Consider the following 21152-nt stretch of genomic DNA (forward strand, 5'->3'; position numbering starts at 1 on the left):
AATTGAAGTGACTACCAGATGATTGTGCTGTGACCATATAACTCACTGCTTAAACATTTATGTACTTGTCCTGTCAAGTGTGTGGTATTTTGTGTTCCTGGATGTGAACAGGGTGTGCCAGTGGACATGGAGTACTAGACACTTGGAATCTCAGGATAACGCTTGCATACTGTATGAGTGTCTGGAGCTAGAGAGGTCTTCTGCAAGGAGTGGTACTGGACATAATGATGGGTACTATGGAATTGGCATCTTCCCAAGACATAGTCTAAGACCCGTCAATGGTCTTCTCCAGAGACCACCACAAGGTCTTTTGGTTTGCACCCAACAGGCAGGTCGTAGCTCTCTGTTTGGGTTTCACTGCACAGCTGTCAGGTAACTAGGACAGAGACTATCAGACTGGAACTGATGATGTAACTATCTGACTAAAACTGATGGTGCAACTAATAGATTGAACCTGATGATGTGACTATTGGGCTATAACCAGTGATGGGACTATTGGGATGGAACCAATGATGGGACTACTGGACTGGAATCAATTATGTGATTATCCTGGATCTGAGGAACATGGATCCAATTGCTTAGAGTATTGACTGGAACTGTCATGGCGGCACCCAGCACATTGAATAGTGGGAACTCTGTGGGGTAAAGTTCGGTTCTTAACTGTATTACAGGTGCGATTTTTGGAAAACGCCCGATTTTGGCTGTTTTTTATCAAAAAATCGCATGTTCTTAAAAATCGCTCCAAATTACATCTCGCCCTATGTTACATCTCTACTGATTGCAACTGGAGAGCAGATTTCTGAGACACTAATTCCGGACCATAAAAATTATGGGAAGCAACTTATTCCATAGCGTTCTAGAGCACTGTGGTTATAAACTCCAGCAAAAATAGGATAATATATCTGGTACTATGAGATTCAGGTTCTTGGATGTACATGTTAGATGTCTACTGCTATATTTAAAGTACTTGCATTTTAAAGTGTATGACAATACCCCCCAAAAAATGTAAATGGGGAAGGGGCGGGGGTCACCGTTACATTATGGACCTTATTCGAATTTCACTGCGTGTGGTTAAAACACCGCCCATCACTTGTACAGCCCCCCGTCCTCGTCCCCTCACTCACCGAGTCTCCTGCATGGCTGCAAATGGATGTTTTGCATAAACATCCATTCGCAGTCTTGGGTGCGGGGGCGAAATCATTTGATGGTCACAGATGAATAAATTATTTCCATGGGAACACCCATGAAATGCTGGGCAGTCTATTGGCACATCCCCTCGCCGCCGCCCCATGCCCCCCATGGTGGGTGTGAACGGGGTGGCAAACTAGTAGTTTGCCGTGCCAGCTCGCACCCAACGTATGCACATGTGTCGAAATGCACATGCGCACAACTAAAACATTGGTCCCCAGTGGTCCCCAGTGCGAACCGAGCAAATTAGAATAGCGCCCTATATCCATTCATTCATACTGTGTATATTCAACAGATAGAAATGATTATATTTTTTTACGTTTGACAGTGATGTGTCCAGTACTTGGGGTTACAGTTCCTTCCCTGCACTTATCAGCATGTCTGCACCTTGTTCTTTCTCTATGAGCACCAATGTGCTGTGCACATTTACACTAGAAGTGTTCATTTCTTTCCTGGAACTGGCCACACACTGATACAATATACCAAACAAATGTGCTCCGCCCCAAGCCAGCTACCTCTGTGATATCCTATTTCTATTTGCAATGATTAAGTGGTTTTACAGCTTATACACTTCAAGTGATATCAGTTTGCACACCTCCCACTAACCAGGTGCCCTAAAGTGTCAATGCAGAGACATTAGGATTGGGCCTGTCACTCTCAAGGGCACTCTGATCTTCCCTGACTGAGCTCAGTATCTCGCCAGCCTGCCAGCGCTCGCTGCCTCAGTTTTGCCCTGTTTGGGTTTTAATTCACTTTACTGAGATTGCTTTTGCATTCAGTTAGTGACAGGTAGCTATTTGTTTGCTGGGTTCAATTTGACATTTATTGTTAGTATAAAACACTAATAATAATAATTAGTGCCTTTCCCGTGTTGCCGGAGTTTTAATGCTGGTACACTGTGACTATAAAACATCCCCAATCTCTGTCAGCACACAGGATAGTATGATCATATTTGAATGTAACAAGGGGTTTATTTAGAAGGGTTGGAGATGGACTTGTTTACATATGTATGCGACACAATAGCTGCAGCCTGGACAATCACCGAATGCGCTATCTATTCAAATTATATTTCCACAATCAAATTGTTTTCCCTTTTTTTTTAGACTGTCCCCAATAATTCCGCTGCTAAAAAGCTATTAGTGTTACAATCTCTTGATCTGTAAAGCATTATCCTGGTTGGTATGAAATCACATTTCTGTGCATTATAGCCATATTTGCCTGTTCTCATTAAATAAACTGCAGAATTCCTAATTTTAGGAATTGCACCCATGGTCACAGGGAGAATAGCTTCCCATATCCTAAGGCTTGAAGATACTATTAAGGTGGAATTGGAGCCTCACCCCTGCAGGGGCAGAGCACGGGATGAAATTTATGGCAGTATGCCCCCCTTCCCTCCCCCCCCCCCCCCCCTGCATTTCCAAGCTGGATCTCCTCTCCAAGTTTTCCAAAAGGGGTTAATAGAAAAGTTGTTTAGTATAATAGGGACATGGCATGGGTGCCACTCTTTTTGAAATTTGAAGAGCCAGACACAACAAACATGTGCCATCATGTTGTCATTTAAATCCCGCCCTGTATATTAAGACTCACTGACAGATCTCAATGTCTGTTCTGTTTAAACTCCCTTTACCTGTGTTCTGATCGGATTCATCTGACCATTCTTCTTGCCTGCTTCCTGGTACTGTCTCTCTTTCTTCTGACCGGATTCTGATTGTCCCCCAGATCTGCATTAACCCATTCCATTCTGACTCTCGGTATGCTTCACTGCCTGCCATCGGTTCCTGTGGAGCACACCAGCCCCATCTATTTGGAACAGGGACGAACTTGGCCACCGAATCAGTCCTGGCATTTGTGCACACGAGCAACGTGAAGTGCACAATCCTGGGCCAACGCGTTTCGAATCTATGGACTCTTTATCAGAGCCTTGATAAAGAGTCCATAGACTCGAAACATGTTGGACCAGGATTGCAACCAGCTACAAAGGACCTATCCCAGCACAGAAACCCGTGGAGCCTACAGGGTGAGCACTTTTTGGATGCACTCTGGTTATTCCATCCCTGGCTCCACCACTCCGGCTGGGTAAGGAGGGACTCTGTTTAATTGTTTCATGTCAATTTTTTCGTATTATTGTGTCTACTGAATAAATATTTTTAAAGTGCTACCCAGTGCACTGAAGGTTTTTCTCTACCTACTCCATTTGTCCAATACTTTGGGTGTTTTGGGAAACACCAAGGAGAGAAACCTAGGCTGCAAGGGGGTGCGCAGGGAGACTCAAGCTCACTTCTTCTTCTACAATCTTAAGATATATCTACAGATGAAGCCCCACTCAGCGTTGCGAGGGCTGTCAATAGAATAGTGTGAGAAGCTCGTACATCCCAGTCTGATGGAGTCCCTCTCAACCAGGGCTCGCCAGTGGGAACATTCTGGCGGGCACTGGAGATGAATGAGAGGGGCTCCATCTGTACGTACGTATTGGGTAGTGTGTTCTCCATTCACACTGCCTGATCTGTCGGAAATTACATCACAAGTGGGCAGGCACATCCAAATGCCCACTAAGCTTTTAATCACCATTGGCTCCCTGTGCGGCTGTACGGGCGGGTGGCGGATCGCCCATACACACAGCAAGATGCGCTGATATATCTCTAGATATTTCGGGCATCGGTTGTGTAGCAGAGCTGACACAATATATCTGTGAACATCGTATCTGATACACACTGGCATATGGTGCACTGAGGTATCAGCACGTTCAGTCGAACGGCCAATATATCGGCCAGTGTGTACACACCTTTAGAGTCTATGGGTAACATGTAATAGGATGAGAGAATCAGAGATTTGGTAAGAAATTACTTGCCACATCTCTCACTTTCTGATTCTCTCATCCTAATACATTTCAACCAATGTTCCTCATGATTGTGTCTGTGCTGCGTATGAGTATGCAATTGCTGAGGAGTTTGCAATGTCTCTGATGGGCGTCTTGTTTCCTGGGTGGCAGTTTCACCTGCGCTTATTACCTGTTTCATAAATTCAGAAGAAAAACATGAATTATGCCACTAGTCCCTTGCTTGTGTCCTTTGTGCCAATGAACTCAGAAACACAGGCAGAATTGGTTAGTTTTGCATGCACTGTGTCCCGATAATGATATCATGTCCTGTGGAGTTCTTGTCATATCACATGTGATAAAACGCCTAGCATCATAGGTTGAAATTTCCACTCAACTGCTCTGCTGTTGTCTTTAGTGCATAGCTACCTCAGTCTTGGTGCATGTGCCTCTGTTGTTCTTCCCATATAGACAAGGCTACTGTTACTGCAGCTCCAATATCACTCACCCCAACAATGAACAAAATCACTAAGGTCTCCTTTTTCAGCCATGTAATTCTCTTCTAGGCCACCGGGGCAACTCAGCATTCTTATACATGACCCTGCCCATGATGGGTTAATAATTTGCTTCATTAACACGCATGCTATATCTATGTAAATATCATTGCTTTCTATTTCAGTGTAGTCCCTCATCTACCCATGTGTTTACTATATATTATTTTGTATCCTACCTGTCTGTCCTGGAATTATCCTGAGCTTTATACCATATACCATTTATCTCAACATTAGTAAAATAAGAAGCAGCAATGCGGTGCACTCCCACAAAGGGGTGTGGCCTCCACACAATGGGGTGTGGCTTCACAGCAATGCCTCGATAATGAGCCACACTCCCGTTTTGTTGTCACTATGGATGCATGGCCAGTGCTCTGTGTGCTGCTGGCATTCTCCCAGTCCCTCTGACTGCTGTGAAAAGACACTGTGTGCATGCGAGTGACAGGTGGTCTCTCCAATGCCCAGAGTGGTCTCTCCACTGCCCCATCACGGGACACTGCTGTCCGCAGGTGGGACACTAGAACAGCCCCATGAAAATCGGAACAGTTAAGAGGTATGATATACTGAGAGTTTCTCTGCAGTATAATATATACTGTTGTCCCTTCATAATAAGGTAACACGTCTACCTTATTACTGCAGCCAACATATTACCTGACTGATCGTCGACTAATATTTTTTTCATTGTAATGGCAGGAATAATTGTAAATAAATATTTAAGTATTATTTAATATGTTTACCTATATTGTTAATATTTATTATAGTGACCAATAATGACTATGGTGCATGACCCCACCACTTAATAACATTTCTAAAAAGGAAAAGAGCTGATTTTGCCCATATCAACCAATCATTTTCTAGGTTGCAATAGGTAAATGATAGAAATAATCTGATTGGGTGATATAGGCATCATCACATCATTTCCTTTTTAGAGGCTTTAATACATTTTCCCCTAATACTACTGTACTGTCTCTTTCGTCTATGATTACTGTAGACTTTTATATGTTTAAAACATTTACCAACTGACAACTACTGTATGTGTCTCTGTTCCTTCAGCAATCAGCCATATTTTAGCATATACAGATGTGTCCACATACATCTTGGTTTTATGGTGCCATGTATGGCACAATTTGGCACACCTTGGACTCCGCCTCCTCTAACATCCTCCAAAACTTTCTGCTGTAAGGGGGCGGCCATTTTGTGAGGGACATTTTTCATAAGGAGTCTGAGCCAGGAGGAGCAGGCTAGTAAACCTGCGAGTCCCGACTCCCTGCCACAGCAGATGCAGTGGCAGGTGGCACCATAACAATAGCGCCCGCAGCTAGTCAGCACCTCCACGCCGTCACGGGGTCTGCGGCACTATAGTTACGCCACTGATGATTTGTGATTTTTCTAAAAATTTGCTTCTCTAATCTATTACTTTATACAAATTCTACTTCTGCAAAAAAAAATTAGAATCCATCTACTTGCTACATTTGAAAAAAACAGCTAAGCCGTGTTTTACATGTTGGGACAAATTGAGAAAAAAAGCCAAAATGTATGTGGACACATCTGTAGTATATAATATGTACGGACAACATATTATGCTAGTATCCTTTACTTGCTGCGTCCTCATTGCTCCACTGCTATGACTCCCTTACCCTGGCAGCCAGTGTTCAGAGACTGAAAAACGCTATAAAAAATGTAAGACATTTGTCAGATCAGAAGATGGCTCACCGGGGTTTATAGAATGTCTTGTGGTCCAGCGGAGTCTATGAGAGGTGAGATGTACACATCTGTCAAAGCTCATTAATATATGTATACGATGTAGCAGAACAGGAGATTAGTGCAGAGCTGGGGTAAAGGCCTTTTGGAGGATAAATACAGTTATTTGATCTAATACCTAGAGGCAACATTTCTTGGGTTTCTTGTGTCAGACAAATTGGCCTTCTGTATCATGGATGCAAAGGGTATTTGTAGTGCTAGAGCCAATGGAAGATGAGAGCCAGTAAATCAGAGAGCCACAACCCTTACAGAGGATTGTCATTTAAATGAAGGCCTCAGTATATATATATATATATTGAGGCTCATTTGAGGCCGGACATAAGCCTCGCCTTCAGAGTTTAATACACATTTCCATACAATGCATGCATATAACGCACGTATACAGGGGTGGCCCATGTGCTGTCCCGTATATGAGTCCTAATGTCGACAGTGTTTAGGTCATCAGTCAAAGGGTCCACACATCAAAAAGTCAACATGCATTAGTTCAACATTTTCAAAAGGTCAACACAAGCTAAATGTCGACAGGGCGGGTTTTCACTCGGTCTGGGCGGCAACTATCTGATCGCAGGGCTCTGCAAAAATACCCAGCAGCAATCAGGTCTGAATCAGGCCCTATATATACCAATTATTTAAACAGTTTCTCACTGATCTTTACAGGCATTAGGCCTATACTCAGCTCATATGCCAGTACTACCAGTGGCATAACAATAGCCCCTACGGTGGCCGGGAGGCAATGAGTTAGTGTGGGCGCTAGGGGTCCACGGGGGCTATTGCTGCACTGCTGCCGGGACCTGCAAATCTAATTGTCTGCAGTCCCGGCTCTCCTCCTGCTGTTAATGAAGAATGGCCGCCACAAAATGGCCTCCTCTAGCATTCCTAAAAACTGTCTGCAATTAGGGGCAGCCATTTTGTATGGGCTATTTTTAATTAGCAGCAGGAGTAGCACCATGACTGCAGACAAATAGATCTGCAGGTCCCGGCCAGAGACCCTACGGCGGCAAGCGGAAGCGTGAGGCAGGTTTGGGAGGGTCTTAGCTTTCCTGGGGGGCACAGCTGAAATTTTTCGGGTGGAGAGCCACCCATTTTTAGTTACTCCATTGAGTACTACCCTCCACAAAGTGTTGCTCGCTCTGCTCATACAGCCTTATATAAGTCGGTCTCTTATTATTTTAACATACCTCAGCTTCTCTTTACAATATTGTAGATCTACATCTCTGTATTACTCACAGCTCTGCATCTCATTCACACTGTTCTGCATCTCTTTATTTATCACAGCTCTGCATCTCATTATCATAGCTCTGCATCTCATTATCACAGCTCCGCATCTCATTATCACAGCTCTGCATCTCATTATCACAGCTCTGCATCTCATTATCACAGCTCTGCATCTCATTATCACAGCTCCGCATCTCATTATCACAGCTCTGCATCTCATTATCACAGCTCCGCATCTCTTTATTACAGCTCTGCATCTCATTATCACTGATCTGCATCTCTTTATTTATCACAATTCTGCATCTCATTCACACTGCCCTGCATCTATTTATTTATCAATGCAACATTTTGAATGTCGGCTCCCTTTCGAGTCCCTATGCTTCCGATACGCAGTCATGCACACGTAATATCACAGCCGAGTGAGACTGCTTAGGGATCTAGAGACTACAGATTTCAAGGCGGTACCCACTGCTGCAACTCGCAGCTAGTTGGATACTAAATTATCACTGCCGCTCGCACTGCTTATTGAAAAGATTCTGCTTATTGACCATGAATAAACTATGACTAGTCCCAGGAATCTCACCAACCTAAATAGTGAGTTACTGTCGAACATTTTGAGTCCATATAAGATTGATATGGTGTACAGTGTCAGACTGGAGCATGGTGTGGTAGGGGCCCATGTGTAGGGGTGTGGTCAGCCTACAGGGGGTGTGACCAACTGCCACAGAGAGGCTAACCAATAGAGAGTATTGAAAAATACATATGGTAAATACTGATAACACAAGCAATGTGCCAAATTAATACTAGGAATGGACTTCGTAAAATACACCATGTAGTCCTGTGCAGTATAAAGTAGCATATGTATAATGTGTAATTGAAGTGCAAAGTCTGGAACAGTGCTAGTTTCTAATCATGTGTTGCAGGACTGCATCCCACCCCCGATAACATCTAACAAATGAACCTTAATGAAGTTCATGAGACTGTACTGGCTTCACTGTAACTGGCAGTGACTACCTATTGGAAGTCCAACATGCCAGTCACTCATAGTGAGGCAGTTCCCTTCGGAATTGCCAGTCCAAGCTGCTATAGGCTGTACCATGCAGCCCAGTTTAGCTTCTATGGGCTGCAGCTGATGCAGTCCATAGAAGCAGGGGGTATGCCCATGTGCAGTACCGTTGCTGATACTGCGCATGCTCTGGTCCTAGTGCCTGTCTATTCCATGGGACATGGGGACCGGCGAGCAGTGGTGATTGGCATTGGAGGATGGGAGGTGTGGTGATTGGTGACAGGAACTTGTGAGCAGTGGCGGCGAAGTCGAGTGCTGGCAGCACAGCCAGCAGTTGCCCCCCTCCGTCGATGAGGTAGGAGCCACCATGGGGTTTCCTCTGTATACCTGGGGACCAGTCCAACCCTGGCATATGAAGCATTAAAGAATTGTGACAAAGTTGTCAGAATAGGTCAAAGAATAGTGGAAATACCTTCCAGCAATACAGGTAAATACAATTAGCTAGTCTGAAATCTGCTTACTGTTTGACAGCTGTAAAGCGGTAAATGAATGCCAGGAAAGAGATGAGTCTCCTACAACAGGTACCGGAAAGAAAGACCAGCGGAGTAGTAGGTACATCTGCAGTGGGTGCCAAACTTCCTCTTATTCACTGAGACTTTCTGTCTAAAGTGTGATGGAAAGCGAGATGCTAAATAAAACCACAGAAAAAGATGTTTTAATAAGATGAAAATCCAAATGTTAAAATAATGAGCCATCTGCATGGGTGGCCCTCTCATGAGATATGCCAAGAGCTTCACCATCTGTGAAGCATTTACCAGCTGTTCCTTCTCTCTCTGTGAGAATCTCAGAAATCATCACAGTCAGTAATTTTTACTGATGCATTTTATCAAAGAAGCATTTCCCCTTAAAGGGCTGGCACCAGCGACAGCAGGGTAATAGGGTTGGGGCTGAGTAACCAGATCGTTTTCTGAGTCACAGAACCAATGCAATAATGTTGTTTTCTTTTCACAGATCTCCGATGCAGATATTAAAATTATGCTAAATGAGATAATAAAAGGTATGATGTACAAACTAATTAGGAAGCATAAGGCTGGCTGGTAACAGCGTATTAGGAAGAGATGACCCCCTGTTAAAGCTGAATGTATCATCTTCCCTGATACAATCATAGAATAACTGCTGTCATATATAATGCTGTTCAATTCCATAGTATTTGTTGTCCATATGCCATGGTATGCTACTGTATAATAATGTTTCTGAACTACAATCTCCTGTATTATGCTGTCCTGTTTCCTCACAAGTACCCAGTATGGATTAGGACTTTGGTCATGGCTGCTGGGAATGTTGAGTGGTATGTCTCTATGGCAAAGGTGTGCACAAAGCAGGGTTAAAGGGATATTAGCAGTTTGAACATTTGATATGACCACAATGTGGAGCAACTATTCCATCAAGGAGAACGGTCATGCACCCTTTCCATGGAGTGCTCACAATGTTAGCAAATGCAGAATGTTGGCAAGCACTGTATATACTGTCCTTCATTGTTTTGTGGCATTGTATACCATGGTCTAACCCAGGGGTGTCAAACTCAAATTCATCGGGGGCCGCATCAGCAGTTTGGTCACCCTCAAAGGGCCGGTTGTATCTGTAGGACTATGTGTCCACTCTTTATTATCATAAATTATTGTCACTGCATTCAATTATTACTGTTTTTTGTAATAATGTAAGTAATAACAGGGAGATTGGCTGGGGGCCTAGGACAGGGCACAGTGACGTGACGTCAGATCGCCCAGCAGGTGACCTGGGCCTCTGGGTTCGCAGGACTCTCGCTAGAGTTCTGGACTGGTGGTGACAGTGGGACAGATAATGATAATGACCCTGGACACAGGCAGCCGCACTGCAGATTTGTGGGCTCATGCTGCGGCTGTGTGCTGCTGGCCTGGCTCTCTGCCTGCCCGGCCACGGACTCTGGACTGGACAGACTGGTCTGGACAACAAGAGACAACACAACTGTGCCCACCCCACTGCCAAACTTACAGTAAATATACTGAACCAACTGATGCCACTGCTGCGCAGCGCGGCACCACAGGCAGGAGGTAGCTCACCGCCGGGCCAGCGTCCAAGTCCGACTGGCAGCCGCAGCAGCATGCACGTCACGGTGTCACTGGCACTGCTGTCAGGCGGGCGTGTGTCACACATTGCAGCACCGTAGCCGCTGCCCACAGGAGGATCCGGGGAGGAGTCGGGCACGTCACACAGTGACACTAACAAGTCTGTGTCTACTGTCCTGCCTCCCTCCTCCTTCCAGCGAGCGCCGCTGGGAGTGACTGTGTCACCCGACTTCCTCACGTTGTTAGGTATGTCTCTCAGTCTCGAGTCGTCATGTGAGTGTCACTGAATGTGATGTGACACTCACACTGTGATGGCTTCCCGCAGTAATGTAATCGGCGCCAGGCGGGGGTGGGTGGCGGCGGCTGCGCGGGCCACATGACGAGGTCTGGCGGGCCTGATTTGGCCCGCGGGCCTTGTGTTTGACACCCGTGGTCTAACCTGTAATGTCCCGAGCCACTATATTATTTTCTATTACACATATGACCCAACACTGGAGTTCTCGGAAGCAAGGTTTTTAAAAAATTTTATAACAATATTTTTCTTATTACAATTGCTGTGCCTCTGTACATCCAGAGGCACAGCAATTGCCCCCCCCCCCCCCCCCCAGCTCACATGCTCTCCAAGGAAGGGGGGGTGTGAAGCGAGCACCGGTACGCTTCACGACGGGGGTGGGAGGAGAGTGAAGGAACATCGGCAGGAGATGGCCGCAGCGTCACTTCATGGGGGGGGGGGGGGTGCTGGTGAGAGAGAGGGACCCAGCATCTCACTCCAGGGGGGTGGGGGTTGAGATGCGGTGATGGCCGCAGCGTCGCTGCACGGGGGGCTGGTGAGAGAGAGAGGGAGCCACTCACCTGATGGGGGGGGGGGGGGGCTGCTTCAAGTGGCTGCCCTCCTGTGGCCGGCACCCTAGGCAAATGCCTAAGGCTGCCTAGTGTTGGTGTCGGCCCTGTGTGCGTCATACAGGCCAGCTACCTTTTAGAGACCCTGTGCCTGTATGTCTTTAATGATAAATACTGGCAATGCTCCTTTCTAGTATATATACCAAGGGGGCATTATATCAAACTCTGTATTTTTGGAGAGAGATGAAGAACTAACCAAACAGCTCCTAATTGCCATGTTAGAGGCAGTGGGGCAGATATATTAAGCTCGTGAAGAGATAAAGTGGAGATGAAGTAGGTGCGTTATCACCTTCCACCTTCATCTCTTAACTAGGTTTAATGCCTCTGCCCCTGTGTTTTATCACTCTCTGGCTTTTAATAAATATGACCCAAATTTTACTTATTTCAACTTTTCAAGACCTGCCGTCATGTAGCAAATTCTAAGCTGAATGGCAGATACACACCCCAAAAGTGCAGTTACATTCCTGCCACTCCCCATTTACTTCCTCAAACAGCCCCTTTGTGTCAATCATTGTGTGATTAATCCTCACTGTGTACATGTATAGATATAGAATGGTACCTTGGCACATGTGCAGCGCGATTACAGCGCTGGCGTCTGCTGATATTTGCTCCATGGCGAAAACATCGGCATTGTGTACAAATAGGAATTAGTCCCTAATTAGTACATACAAAATCAGGACATATGTGCATTGCAATTCATATGCAGATGAAAAACATTGCTCCACGGAATCTGATATCGCTGCTGCCTGCGACTCAAAATCAGACCCAACGTGCTGTCCTGAAATAATCTAATACACGGTGTATGGATACTGCTACAATGTGCTGTCCTGCAATAATCTAATACTGTACCATCGTTACCTATCCTCCTGCATTTTGCAGGAGACTCCCTGAAATAAAAGCAATCTCCCTCTCTCCCTGAAAATCGCAGGTCCGCAGAGAGGGGCGGGGCTAAAATGATGCAGTTGCCTCCTTGGGCTTTTCCTGGAGAGGTGAAAATAAAAGTGGTCAAGTATGAATTATCTAGTACATAGTGTATGACTTTTTTCCATATTCTGCTGGCCTTCAATAATCGAATACACAGTGTATGACATTGTGACACACTGCGCTGTCCTGCAATAATCTAATACACTGTGTATGACATTGTGACACACTGCGCTGTCCTGCAATAATCTAATACACTGTGTATGACATTGTGACACACTGCGCTGTCCTGCAATAATCTAATACACTGTATATGACATTGTGACTTAGGGCCTTATTCGAGTTCACTCTTTCTGACAAAATCCTTCTTAGATGAACAAAACCATGTGCACTGCAGGGGGGCAGATGTAACATGTGCAGATAGAAATAGATTTGGTGATTTTTTTGGTGATTCTTTGCAGGGTAAATACTGGTTGCTTTATTTTAACACTGCAATATAGATTTCACTTTGAAGTAAAACCCCACCCAAATCTAATTAGATCTGCAAAAGTTACATCTGCCCCCCTGCAGTGCACATGGTTTTGTCCATCTAAGAAGGTTTTTGTCTGAAAGAGTGAACTCGAATAAGGCCCACACTGCGCTGTAATGCAATAATCTAATACACTGTGTATGACATTGTGACACACTGCGCTGTCATGCAATAATCTAATACACTGTGTATGACATTGTGACACACTGCGCTGTCCTGCAATAATCTAATACACTGTTTATGACATTGTGACACACTGCGCTGTCCTGCAATAATCTAATACACTGTATATGACATTGTGACACACTGCGCTGTCCTGCAATAATCTAATATACTGTGTATGACATTGTGACACACTTCGCTGTCCTGCAATAATCTAATACACTGTATATGACATTGTGACACACTGCGCTGTCCTGCAATAATCTAATACACTGTGTATGACATTGTGACACACTGCGCTGTCATGCAATAATCTAATACACTGTGTATGACATTGTGACACACTGCGCTGTCCTGCTGCAATAATCTAATACACTGTTTATGACATTGTGACACACTGCGCTGTCCTGCAATAATGTAATACAGGGGTTCTCAAACTATTTGCTCTGGAACCCGTCAGACAGTAAATAATATTACAGGACCCCAGCAAGTTACCACAGAATGGCCGCCACATGTGTGGTCAGTGAAGTGAAGTGACCACTATTGTGACAGGGAAGCAGTGGATAATGAGGGGATGGAAAAGGGTGACAGGGGGATGGAAGAGGGAAGCAGAGGGTGTCTACTTTATGAGTTATCCCCTGTCCCTCCCTCTACAGACACATTAGTCTGATGGTCAGCAACATGGAGTCATGACCCCATGCTGAGGTGGTCGGGACCCACTTTGGGGTCAGGACCCACAGTTTGAGAACCGCTGATGTAATATATAGTGTGCTGCTTTGTGTCATACTCTGCTGTCCTGCTGTAATCTAATATGCAGTGTATGGCATTGTGACACACTGCGCTGTCCTGCAGTAATCTAATATGCAGTGTATGACATTCTGACACACTGCCCTGTCCTGCAGTAATCTAATATGCAGTGTATGGCATTGTGTCAGACACTGCACTGTCCTGCTGTTATCGAATATGCAGTGTATGGCATTGTGACACACTAAACTGTCCTGCTGTAATCAAATATGCAGTGTATGGCATTGTGACACACTGCACTGTCCTGCTGTTATCTAATTAGCAGTGTATGACATTTTGACACACTGCCCTGTCCTGCTGTTATCTAATATGCAGTGTATGGCATTGTGACACACTGCACTGTCCTGCTGTAATCTAATATGCAGTGTATGGCATTGTGACACACTGCCCTGTCCTGCTGTAATTGAATATGCAGTGTATCACATTGTGACACACTGCCCTGTCCTGCAGTAATCTAATATGCAGTGTATGACATTGTGACACACTGTGCTGTCCTGCTGTAATCTAATATGTAGTGTATGGCATTGTGACACACTGCACTGTCCCATACCTCCCAACTTTCGTCCGGAGGAAATAGGGACACTCGCGCGCCCGAAAAGGGGCGGGGCGTATGCAAATGAGGGCGCGGCTTATGCTAATTAGCCGCGACCTCATTTTCATACGAGAATAGGCCTTTGATAAAGCCGCTGAGACGGCGAAACGCGTCAGGTGTCTGCCTACAGCCAGTTTTATTGGACTACTCCAGACCAGCCTTGGACCATTTTCCTTTGTGGACCATCATTTGCTGCACTTTGGCGATTTGCCCACCACCTGGAAGGACTCCATCCATGTTGATTGGACAATCCAGCTCTGGGTGACTCCCTTACTCTGTAAGGTGACTCGGCCAAAATTCCAACTCGGGCCTTGAGTCCCAGGGAGATACAAACCACACACCCCAGCATCCGATCTACAGGTGGACGGTAACCCCAAAATCTTTTGCACTTGCATTTGCACTTTATGGTCCTGACTTCAGGCACAATAGGAATGGACAGTCCACACACTGCATTTTAAATCCCCCAAAACCAGTCTTAATGTATACTTGTTGATTTATCAATTTTATTGGTCATGTTATATTAAACCTACTGTTTTTTAACTTGTACAATCAGTCCAATTATCATTACACACACCCACTTAGCCAGCGCTGCTCACCCCTTCTTTTTTCTTATGTGCATCCCCATGAAAATACTGGGCATTCCCCTGGGAATACAGGCAGGCCGCTGCCTACCGGGGGGGGGGGGGGGTGGCTGACATCATGTGACGTCTTCGGCAGACTCCGACGGAAATAAAAGTCAGTTTAGATTTGGCGACGATGGGATGATGTCTCTCCCCTACCGCCGTATGCAAGGAGATGTGTTCGCGTACAGCCCCTCACATGTTGCCGGGAAGATTCGGTGGCGGGGGTTGGCGGCATGGGTTTGGCAGGACCGTGGGCGACGTTAAGTGTCTATACCTGGAGACAGAGGGGCTGGGGGCATTTGTAATAACAAAGCAGACCTTTCCTTTTTAAGCTATGCTCATTCATAATTGCACTATTATTCATTTACTGTGCTTTAACCCCTTCCCGACATTTGACGTACATTTACGTCATGGCCGGGAGGTACTTCCCGACACATGGCATAAATGTACGTCATGAGTTTAAACTGTCACTGCGTCTCGAGACGCAGTGACAGTGGGACGATGTCTGCTGTCCCTGACAGCAGACATGTCCCTGCATGCCCAGGGGGGGCTGCGATGCCGCCCCCCCGTCGGCGATCGCTGTGATTGGCTGTTCAGTGTGAACAGCCATTCACAGCGTTTTCCTGTGTTACCAGCGAATCAGACGCTCGGTAACACAGGTGTCAATCACCGCCGGGCGTCAGGGGGCATGAGGGGGTCATCGGTGACGATGACACCTCACCCCACCCTCACCCCACCTGCCCCCAAGGCTGTGATTGGTCCGTGGGACCCACGGACCAATCACAGCCAAGGCGCGACATTTAAACTGACGGTGACTGCGCTGCAGACGCCATTCCGGTCTGGAATAGCGTGCAGAACGGTCACCGTGCCTGCCTGCCGTGAATACCGACCTGATCCTTGCTAATACTTACCTGATCCTTGCAAATACCTTACCTGATCACCTACTCACTGCTTGTAGCGTGCTGGACGCTTCCTGGATCTGACTTCCTGAGACTTCCTGCTGCTGCTGCAGTGTGATAGAGAGATAGAGAGAGAGATAGAGAGAGATAGAGAGAGATAGAGAGAGATAGAGAGAGATAGTGACAGAGAGAGCTATATTTTGTGTCTGCTACCCCCCCTTTTTGGGGGTGCAGGGGTTTTCTATATATAAATAACTGTCAGTGCTGCTGCTGCAGTGTCATACAGTGATAGATAGTGATAGATAGTGATAGATAGTGAGAGGTAGAGAGATAGAGAGATTTGTGTCTGCTACCCCCCCTTTTTGGGGGTGCAGGGGTTTTATTTTGCTGCTGCTGCAGTGTCATAGAGTGATAGATAGTGATAGATAGTGATAGATAGTGAGAGATAGAGAGATAGAGAGAGATAGTGACAGAGAGTGATAGAGAGTGTATATTTTGTGTCTGCTACCCCCCCTTTTTGGGGGTGCAGTTTTTTTTTATACATATAACTGTCAGTGCTGCTGCTGCAGTGTCCTAGAGTGATAGATAGTGAGAGATAGTGAGAGATAGAGAGATAGAGAGAGATAGTGACAGAGAGTGATAGAGAGTGTATATTTTGTGTCTGCTACCCCCCCTTTTGTGCTGATCAGTATATCTGTGCTGATCAGCAACTTTTTGGGGGCGCAGAGGTTTTTTTTTTATATATATACCTGTCAGTTGCTGCCAGTTGCACTGTCAGTTGCACCAAAGGTTGTGCACCTGCTGTCCCTCACTGGTAATCAGTGTCGCATCACTGATCACCTTTTTTTTTTTTTGTGAGTGCTGTGGGGTCTTTTTTTAATTTTTTTTCTTACACACACTGATTTTGTGGGTGTCCTGTGGCCACTGTGCGCCGATCAGTGACGTACATCACTGATCAGCTTTTTCGGCACAGGGTTGATCTATTTTTTTTTTTTTTTTTATCAGATTCCTGTTGCCTTTGAGCGCTGTTCAGTGACAGACGTTACTGACCAACATCTGTGCTCAATTTTTGGCGCAGGAACTTTTTTTTTTTTTTTAACCCCTTCAATTTTTTATTTTTAACCCCTTCATTTTTTTTTTTTTTTTATTGGTATAAAGTATTTTTTTTTTCTGCACTACATACACACTACACACTACATACCCCCCGGGTTGAAATAAAGTTTGTACCCCCCCCTACACTATACACGTGTTGAAACATTTCACTACCAGTAACACAAAAATAAAAATGGCATCCCAAATGTCCTCCCAAATGTCCTCCCAAATGTCCTCCCAAATGTCCTCCCAGTCATCCAGGAGAATGTATTCAGTGGAGGAGGCATATGCCATGCTAGCCTCTGACTCTGACACAGCCAGTGATGCAAGCGGGGAATTTGAAGGATTCGTCTTAAGCTCCTCTTCCTCCTCTGGTGATGAGGGACCCCCTCAAAGACGCCCCCGTAGATCAGCTGAGATTCCCCCCCCAATAATTGATCTAGTATGGACCCCACCACCAGACAATTTTGAGCCCCAGGTTCCTGAGTTTTTGGCCATGCCAGGAATCCAATTTGATTCCACAGGTCTCAGAGAAATTGACTTTTTCAAATTATTTTTCTCTGATGATTTTATAAATTTAATGGTGGACCAAACTAATTTATATGCCCAGCAGTTTATTGCTCAAAACCCCACGTCATCATTTGCTAGGTGGACCCCTGTAGATGCAGTAGAGATGATGGCGTTTTGGGGTCTGGTGTTTCATATGGGCATAGTAAAAAAGCCAGAAATTAGGCAATATTGGAGTACAGATGTTCTGTACAGTACTCCATTTTACCGTATGGCCATGACCCGGACTCGATTTGAGACAATTCTTAAATTTATACATTACACCGATAATGCACAGTGCCCACCCAGAGATGATCCCACCTTTGACCGGCTATTCAAAGTCAGGCCGGTCATTGATCATTTCAGTGCCAAATTTGAAGAGGTGTACATCCCTGAAAAATTTATTTGTATCGACGAGTCCCTTATACATTTTAAAGGAAGGGTTAAATTCCGCCAGTACCTTCCCAGTAAGAGGGCAAGGTATGGCATAAAAATGTATAAACTGTGTGAAAGCACCTCAGGGTACACCCACAGGTTTAGGGTTTATGAAGGGAAGGATTCAAGAATTCAACCGCCAGAATGCCCCCCCTCCCTCGTAGGTGTTAGTGGGAAAATTGTCTGGGATTTAGTGCACCCCTTCCTGGATAAAGGTTATCACCTCTATGTGGATAACTTTTACACTAGCATCCCCCTGTTTAAGGCCCTTGGTTCAAGAGGTACAGCAGCTTGCGGTACTGTGCGCAAGAACCAAAGAGGCCTCCCAAAAACGCACATTGCCCAAGCAATGAGAAGGGGTGAAAGCAGGGGAATATGCAACGAAAATATGTTGTTGGTCAAATATAAGGACAAGAGGGATGTCCTTATACTGACAACAATTCACGGAGACAGTACCACCTCCGTCCCTGTACGAGGTACCAGTACCCACACCTCCAAACCTAATTGTATCCTGGATTACAATAGGTACATGGGTGGAGTGGATCTTTCAGATCAGGTACTGAAGCCGTACAGTGCCCTGCGGAAAACAAAAATCTGGTACAAGAAGGTGGCCGTGTATATCATCCAGATGGCACTGTATAACGCTTACGTGCTATTCCGTTCTACCGGCCAGAGGGGGACATTTATGCACTTTCAAGAGGAAGTCATAAAGGGCCTAATATTTGGGAACCAGCAGGCAGAGGGCCCCAGTACTTCTAGTACTGGCCCCCGTATTGTACCAGGGCAGCATTTTCCTGATGAAATCCCCTCCACTGGAAAAAAGGGCAGGACACAAAAAAGGTGCAAAGTTTGCTATAAAAAGGGAATAAGAAAGCAAACTATTTTCCAGTGTGACACTTGCCCCGACAAACCCGGCCTATGTATAAAGGAGTGTTTTAAAATATACCACACATCTATGGAATATTAGGTTCATAATTTCACCGTGCTTCGGGGGTCTTGCTAATGCCACATAGCACCCACCATTCATTCCACCAGAATCTGAGCCGCAAAATCCAAAAATCACTCCTTCCCTTCTGAGTCCTGCCATGCACCCAACTGGTATTTTTTGGTCACATGTGAGGCATTGCCATACTTGGGAGAAATTGGGGCACAGATTTTGGGGTGCTTTGTCTCCTTCATTCCTTGTGAAATTGAAAAATTTTGAGCCAGAACTGCATTTTTGTGTAAAAAAATGTAATTTTTCATGTTCACTGCCCACTTGTATCAAAATTGGTGAAACCCCTGGGGGTTTGAAATGTACACTATACCCCTAGATGAATTCCCTGAGGGGTGTAGTTTGCAAAATGGGGTCACTTGTGGGGGGGTTCCACTGTATTGGTGCTTTGGGGGTCTTGCTAATGCGACATAGCACCCACCAAAATTCCACCAGAATCTGAGCTGCAAAATCCAAATATCACTCCTTCCCTTCTGAGTCCTGCCACTTTTTGGTCACACATGAGGCATTGGCGTACTCGGGAGAAATTGGGGCACAGATTTTGGGGTGCTTTGTCTCCTTCATTCCTTCTGAAAATGAAAAAATTTGAGCCAGAACTGCATTTTTGTGTAAAAAAATGTAATTTTTCATTTTCACTGCCCACTTGTATCAAAATTGGTGAAACCCCTGGGGGTTTGAAATGTACACTATACCCCTAGATGAATTCCCTGAGGGGTGGACTTCGCAAAATGGGGTGACTTGTGGGGGGGTTCCACTGTATTGGTGCAACATAGCACCCACCATTCATTCCACCAGAATCTGAGCTGCAAAATCCAAAAAATCACTCCTTCCGTTCTGAGTCCTGCCATGCACCCAACTGGTATTTTTTGGTCACATGTCAGGCATTGCCGTACTCGGGAGAAATTGGGGCACAGATTTTGGGGTGCTTTTTCTCCTTCATACCTTCTGAAAATGAAAAATTTTGAGCCAGAACTGCATTTTTGTGTAAAAAAATGTAATTTTTCATGTTCACTGCCCACTTGTATCAAAATTGGTGAAACCCCTGGGGGTTTGAAATGTACACTATACCCCTAGATGAATTCCCTGAGGGGTGTAGTTTGCAAAATGGGGTGACTTGTGGGGGGGTTCCACTGTATTGGTGCTTGGGGGGTCTTGCTAATGCGACATAGCACCCACCAAAATTCCACCAGAATCTGAGCTGCAAAATCCAAAAAATCACTCCTTCCGTTCTGAGTCCTGCCATGCACCCAACTGGTATTTTTTGGTCACATGTCAGGCATTGCCGTACTCGGGAGAAATTGGGGCACAGATTTTGGGGTGCTTTTTCTCCTTCATACCTTCTGAAAATGAAAAATTTTGAGCCAGAACTGCATTTTTGTGTAAAAAAATGTAATTTTTCATGTTCACTGCCCACTTGTATCAAAATTGGTGAAACCCCTGGGGGTTTGAAATGTACACTATACCCCTAGATGAATTCCCTGAGGGGTGTAGTTTGCAAAATGGGGTGACTTGTGGGGGGGTTCCACTGTATTGGTGCTTGGGGGGTCTTGCTAATGCGACATAGCACCCACCAAAATTCCACCAGAATCTGAGCTGCAAAATCCAAAAAATCACTCCTTCCGTTCTGAGTCCTGCCATGCACCCAACTGGTATTTTTTGGTCACATGTCAGGCATTGCCGTACTCGGGAGAAATTGGGGCACAGATTTTGGGGTGCTTTTTCTCCTTCATACCTTCTGAAAATGAAAAATTTTGAGCCAGAACTGCATTTTTGTGTAAAAAAATGTAATTTTTCATGTTCACTGCCCACTTGTATCAAAATTGGTGAAACCCCTGGGGGTTTGAAATGTACACTATACCCCTGGATGAATTCCCTGAGGGGTGTAGTTTGCAAAATGGGGTGACTTGTGGGGGGGTTCTACTGTATTGGTGCTTGGGGGGTCTTGCTAATGCGACATAGCACCCACCAAAATTCCACCAGAATCTGAGCTGCAAAATCCAAAAATCACTCCTTC

The sequence above is a fragment of the Crinia signifera genome, chromosome 6 (assembly GCF_055691185.1).
Source record: "Crinia signifera chromosome 6, ASM5569118v1, whole genome shotgun sequence".
In the NCBI taxonomy this organism is placed as follows: domain Eukaryota; kingdom Metazoa; phylum Chordata; class Amphibia; order Anura; family Myobatrachidae; genus Crinia; species Crinia signifera.